Raw genomic sequence first — 7,144 nt, 5'->3', positions numbered from 1 at the left:
GGCAAACGGTGGCGCTCCTAATGGTCACTTTTTGCACTGTTTAGGCGTCTCAGACGGGCATTCAATGCCCTTGTCCCCTGCCGTCAGAGTTAGGTAGGATACACTGTGCCCACAGTAGCGGTAGTTGTACCTACCGCATTCTTTTTCCATTTTTACCCCTCTAGTCTACATTGCCACCTGTCGGTGACCCCTTGAGCATATAAAAGGAGGCCCATGTGCAACGTAGAAGGGGTTCGGCTCATTCGAAACACCAAGAACACTCTCACGCTCGGTCTGGTAGCGTTCATCGCTCCTGAGCAAGAACTCAATACAATCAAGCAAGCAGGAGTAGGGTTTTACGCATCCGTGCGGCCCGAACCTGGGTAAACTGCTCGTGTGCTTCACCTCGATCCGCTCTTCGTGCGACCTCCGCCCTCACCGAATCGAAAGGGACTCGGCCCGCCGGTCCCATAGGTGTTCGAGGATCAGCCCCCCGACATCTTTGGCGCGCCAGGTAGAGGGCGTCGAGATCGTGTGAACCCGATCCGGCGTGCGCGCGAGCTAAATCTTCATCGTCTTCATCGACATGCCACCGAAGAAGAAGGCTTCGGAGGCAGCTGTTCCGTCTGCGTCGCTTCCACCGCCTCCGGAGCAAACGGGTGGTGGAGTGGACGCCGGCGGAAGAACGGGCGTCGACAAGGGGGCTCACAGTGCGGCCAAGTCCAAGGACAAGGCGGCACAGACCTCGGCGTCCGTACGCGCACCGCGCCCGTCTTAGGAGGCGCGGGACCAGCAGCGTCATGGCGTTCACAGCGCCATACGTCCGCTGGGCCAAGATCAAGCTGGTGGTTCTCGTGGCGTCCAAGACCAGCATGCACGTCAACATGCTGGCCCGAGCGAAGTACGGTCGCCTGGACAGGACACTGCTCCTTCTAACGTAGTTAGGAGTCCGAGCATGTCCCGCTCCTCGCACCGTTCACCTCTGCCGCCCACCACTCCAGCAGAAGCCTTGGCGCGAGCTCAACTGCTCCTAGATTACCCTCCGACGGCGGACAAGACCGACGAGTGGAGGGCCACTATCCAGAGCCTCATCGGCTTCGCCAACGGCGACACTGCGTGGCAACCAAGCACCTCGCTGCCGCGGCAGGACTGCCGGACGCGAGCCGATGGCAACAAGACCGAGGGAGGTGCGACTTCCATGCACTCTCCACCATGAAGGCCAAGATTGCCGACTCGCCGGATCCACCCCGACAGCGGCTCCACCGCGTCGTCGGACCCACGAGCTCGTCGCGACCAGCGCCAAATTGTCCACGAACGGCAACAAGAGGACGCTCGTACTCGCATCGAGCGCCAAAGAGAAGCACGGCGTCAATCTGACCAGCGTGCTGGGCCCTCTGTCGACATGCACGTGCCGGGGGAGCCAGGCAACTTGCCGTACGCGGTAGGTTGCCCTGCGTTCACCCATGAGCTGCGGCAGGTCCAGTGGCCCAGCAAGAAAAACTTCAAACCAGACGTACCAGAGAAGTACGACGGCAAGTCGCATCTGTCGGAGTTCCTCAGCATCTACACCATCGCGGTGCAAGCTGCCGGGGGACGGGACGACAAGGTCCTTGCCAACTACTTCCCGCTGGTGCTCAAGCCCAACGTCAGGTCCTGGCTCATGCACTTGCCGGACAACTCCATCTCCTCTTGGGCAGATCTATGCCATCAGTTTGTCGGTGCCTTTACAGGCGGCCACAAGCCACATGCCCAAGAGAGCGATCTTCATCTGCTCGCCCAGAAGGAAGGAGAGTCACTGCGCAAGTACATTCAGAGATTCAGCCGTGTACAGCACAACATCCCGGACGTCCATCCTACCGCGATCATCAGCGTGTTCCATCAGAACGTGCGAAACCGCAGGATGAGGGAGGAGATGGCGATGTGTAAGATCAGGGACGTCAGCGAGCTTTATGCCCTGGCCAACAAGTGTGCGCGCGCTGAAGAGGGGAGGAGGCTCCCCGGAGAGAATACAGGAGCAGGAGGATCCGATAGTGAGGATGCCGCCCCGGCAAGGAAAGGCCGGCGGCGGAACAACAGAAGGAAGAAGGGCAAGGAAGTGCTAGCTGTCGAGCAGACCGGCAACGGAGGTGGCGCTAAGGAAGCTAAAGCTGGTGGCTCCGGCAAGGAGGCCCAGCCTGTGGCAGCCGCCGACAAGCAGGACAGCTCCGGCAAGCAGTATTGCAAGATCCACCGCACCAAGGGTCACGATCTCCAGAGCTGCAAGAAGGTCGAGCAGCTTGTTGAGCTGCAAAAAGCTGAGTACGAGCGACGCGACAAGGAGAAGGCCCAGGAAGGTGCTGGAGGAGTCGGCAAGAAACGCCCCGGCCGAGGAGGACGCCGCGGCAAGGCCAAGCAGTGGCAAGGAGACAGACCTCCCCGCGGCCACGACAAGGATGAAGACGACGACGACGATGAAGACATGGATGATGACGAGGCCGACGAGCAGGAGTTTCAGAAATCCACAGAGGTCCTGTGCGTTGATGGTGGCGCCTCTCTGCATACTTCGCACCGCCAACTCAAGCAGTGGATGCGGGAAGTAAATGCAGCAGAGCCATCCGTAGAGTCACGCAAGCCCCTGAAATGGTCCATCACGCCTATCATCTTTGATATTGAGGACCACCCTGATCGCGTAACTGCGGTCGGGTGCTTGCCGATGTTGGTTTCTCCAACTATCCGCAACCTCAAGGTCACGAAGATGCTAGTTGACGGCGGGGCCGGCTTGAACCTGATATCCTCCGCGGTCCTCCAGAAACTCCATATCCCTGACAGCGAGCTCGAAGAGACCGGCACGTTCCAAGGAATCAGCCCGGGAAGGAGCAAGCCGAAGGGAAAGATCACGCTGCCGGTCACATTTGGCAGCGAGTTGAACTTTAGAATTGAGAGGGTCACTTTTGACGTTGCCGACTTTCCATTACCCTACAATGGGATCCTTGGCCGTCCAGCGCTCGCCAAGTTCATGGCAGCCTCTCACTATGCATACAACATGCTCAAGATGCCAGGCCCGTTAAGTGTCATTTCTGTCCCTGGCGACAAGAAAGATGCCCTTATCTGCGCCGACAAGATTTACCGGGAGGCAGCAGCCGCAGCCGATCGCAAGTCACTTGCCGCTGAAGCTCCCGGGGAGAAGAAGAAGACCAAGTCCGGCAAGAGCTCTGATGCCAACTCCGGCAAGCGCACCTCTTCGGAGTGCTGCGCTACCATCGAGGACGCACCATCGAGCTCCACCGGCAAGTTTAAGAAGGCGATGGCAGCTCCACCAGAGACCAAGAAGGTGTCCGCCAAGGAGGACGGCACTGGTGGTACCTTCACCATCAGTGCCACTCTCGACCCCAAATAGGAAAGCGCGCTCGTTGCTTTCCTGCGGGCGAATGTCGACGTGTTTGCATGGCAACCGTCTGACATCACCGGTGTTCCCAGGAAAGTGATTGAGCACCACCTAGCCGTTTATCCTCATGCGCGGCCCGTCAAGCAGAAAGTCAGGAAGCAAGCAGTGGAGCGCCAAGAGTTTATTGCAGAAGAAATCAAGAAGCTGGAAGCAGCAGGCCTTGTCAGAGGAGTGCTCCATCCCACGTGGTTGGCCAATCCTGTAGTCGTGCGCAAGGCCAACGGGAAATGGAGGCTTTGTATAGACTTCACTGATGTCAATAAAGCTTGTCCCAAAGACCCATTTCCCTTGCCGCGCATTGACCAGATTGTTGACTCCACAGCCGGATGTGATTTGCTTTCATTTCTTGATGCATACTCAGGATACCATCAGATCTTCATGGCAGAAGAAGATGAGGATAAAACCGCGTTCATCACCCCATGTGGCACATACTGTTTCATACGGATGCCCTTCGGGTTGAAGAATGCTGGATCAACATTTGCAAGGGTAGTCCATGTCGCTTTTGAGCCCCAGATACACAGAAATGTGGAAGCCTACATGGATGATATAGTGGTCAAGAGCAAGGACAAGGCTACTCTGATCCAAGATTTAGATGAAACTTTTGCAAATCTGCGCAAAATCAACCTCAAGCTCAATCCCGAGAAGTGCGTGTTTGGAGTCCCTTCCGGCAAGCTTCTCGGGTTCTTTGTGTCACAACGGGGGATTGAAGCCAATCCCGACAAGATCAAAGCCATCGAGCAGATTGAAGCACCAAAGCGCGTCAAGGATGTATGAAGGCTTGCCGGTTGCGTGGCTGCTCTTAGTAGGTTTATTTCTAAGTCCGCTGAGCGTGCCTTGCCGTTTTTCAAAATATTGAAAAAGGCAGGTCCGATGAAATGGACTCCGGAAGCGGAGGCTGCGCTGCAGGACTTGAAGAGATACCTGTCCTCCACTCCAATACTTGTCGCACCTAAGCCACAAGAGAAGTTGCTGCTGTATCTAGCAGCAACCAATCAAGTGGTTAGTGCTGCGTTAGTAGCGGAGAGGGAGGCGGACGATGAGCTAGCAACCGCAGCAAGTGGATCCAGCAACAAGCAGGGGGCTTCTCCGACAAGCTCTGGTCCCGACAAAGATGGATCTGCGCAGGCATGCAAGGAGGTGCAGAAGAAAATGGTGCAGCGCCCAGTTTACTTTGTCAGTTCCCTTTTGCAGGGGGCTAGGTCGAGGTACTCTGGCGTGCAGAAATTGCTTTTCGGCCTTCTCATGGCCTCGAGAAAGCTGCGCCATTACTTCCAGGCACATGAGATAACAGTTGTCACTCGCTTTCCGTTGAAGAGGATATTGCAGAATCCAGAAGCAATAGGCAGGATTGTCGAGTGGCCACTGGAACTGTCAAGCTTTGGCCTCAAGTTTGAGAGCGCCTCAACTATATAGAGCAGAGCATTGGCGGAATTCATAGCGGAGTGGACGCCAACACCAGATGAAGAAACTCCAGAAACGAGCATCCCCGTCAAAGAGGCAAGTAAAGAATGGTTGATGTACTTTGATGGTGCCTTCTCTCTGCAAGGCGCCGGTGCTGGCGTGCTGCTTATCGCACCCACCGGAGAGCACCTCAAGTACGTAGTCCAGATGCACTTTCCCAAGGAGCAAGCAACGAACAATAGCGCAGAGTATGAGGGTTTGCTTGTCGGCCTCAGAATCGCAGCAGACCTTGGGATCAACAAGCTCATTGTCAGGGGTGACTCGCAGTTGGTCGTCCTCCAAGTAAACAAAAACTATCAGAGTCCGTTGATGGAAGCATATGTTGATGAAGTGAGGAAGCTAGAAGAACACTTTGACGGCCTGCAAATGGAGCATGTTCCACGAGCTCAGAACGATATTGCTGATGGCCTGTCAAAGTGCGCCGCACTAAAGTTACATGTGGAACCAGGGATCTTTGTGCTCAAGCTGACTCAACCATCCGTAACACCATCGACTGGACAGACTAAGAAGAGGAAGTTGGTTTCTGGTGACTACTTTCCGGCAGAGCTTCCCGAAGCCGCCGCCAAGAAGGTCCCCAAGATCGACGCCAAGAGTGCTGAGGAGTAGTCTGCTCCGGCGAACCTCTCGCTTTGTTCTGTTGAAGCAGACACTCTCGACAAGTTTTGCTCCGGCAAGCTTGCCGGGGAACATCAGCTCCGGCCGAACCACAGGTTCTTGCCATAGAAGCGGATGTTCCCACAGCAACAGATATGCCTTTAGTCCTTGTTGTTGTTGTCGAGCCGCAAGCTCCAGCATGGGCGCAGCAGATTGTCCATTTCCTTCAGACAGGAGAGCTTCCCGAAGAGCAAGAAGAAGCGGAAAGAGTAGCCCAGCAGTCAAGTATGTACAAGTTTGTCGACAACACACTGTACAGAATAAGACTCAACGGTGTGAAATTGAAGTGCATTCGCCGGGAAGACGGACAACAGCTATTGGCAGAGATACATGGAGGCATATGTGGTCACCACATTGGCGCAAGAGCACTTCCGGCAAAGCATTCCGACAAGGTTTCTTCTGGCCGACAGCCCTCCAGGATGCAACTGCACAAGTAACCAAGTGTGAAGCGTGCCAGTTCCATTCCAAACAGATACACCAGCCAGCTCAAGCTCTCCAGACGATCCCTTTATCCTGGACATTTTCGGTCTGGGGGCTCGACATCCTCGGCCCCTTTCCTCGAGCTGTCGGGGGCTTTGAGTTCTTGTACGTCGCCATCGACAAGTTCACAAAGTGGCCGGAAGTGGAACCAGTGAGGAAGGTGACAGCACAGTCAGCAGTCAAGTTCTTCAGGTCGATTGTTTGCCGTTTCGGGATCCCTAACAGGATCATCACCGACAACGGCACGCAATTTACGAGCCGCACCTTCATGCAGTACGTCCAAGATCTTGGCACCAAGGTCTGCTTCACTTCTGTTGCTCATCCGAAAAGCAACGGTCAAGCGGACAGGGCAAATGCTGAAGTGCTGCGGGGCCTCAAGACCAGAACTTTCGACAGGCTGCACAAGTGCAGAAGAAACTGGATCGAGGAGCTGCCGGTGGTTCTTTGGTCGATCAGGACGACGCCAAATCGAGCCACTGGCCAGACACCTTTCGCTCTAGTCTACGGAGCAGAGGCAGTTCTCCCCACGGAACTCGTTTACGGGTCGCCTCGAGTGCTCGCTTATGATGAGCTCGAGCAAGAGCAGCTGCGGCAAGATGACGCACTGCTCCTTGAGGAAGACCGTCTTCAGGCTGCTGTGCGAGCCGCTCGCTACCAGCAAGCTTTGCGTCGCTACCATAGCCGCAAAGTTAAAGCCAGAAGCTTCGAGGAAGGCGACCTTATTCTTCGGCGTGTTCAGTCCGCCAAGAATTCCAACAAGTTGACGCCAAAGTGGGAAGGCCCTTATCGGGTGAAACGAGTCACTAGGCCCGGCGTTGTCCGCCTTGAGACCGAAGATGGCATTCCAGTGAGCAACTCCTGGAACATTGAACATCTTCGTAAGTTTTACCCGTAGGGCGCGGTTGCCGGAAGCTCTTCCGGCAACCACCTTTTGTACAAGTCTTGCCGCTGTTGCATGTAATCCTTTGTACAAAGCCGGGCGCAGACCCCGTGCACAAGTAAAGTTCATGTGCCCCGCACATCTTGTCAATTTCATGTTGTAATCCTCTTTGCATATGTTATCTGACACTTTGTGCAGCACCAGACCCCGGTAAGCAATGACGAGCCGTAAGGCTCCATATCATTACTTTCTTTTTCTATCTCTTT

The sequence above is a fragment of the Triticum dicoccoides genome, chromosome 2B (assembly GCF_002162155.2).
Source record: "Triticum dicoccoides isolate Atlit2015 ecotype Zavitan chromosome 2B, WEW_v2.0, whole genome shotgun sequence".
Lineage (NCBI taxonomy): Eukaryota > Viridiplantae > Streptophyta > Magnoliopsida > Poales > Poaceae > Triticum > Triticum dicoccoides.
The sequence above is the reverse complement of the archived record's forward strand: the minus strand, read 5'-3'. Positions refer to the sequence as shown.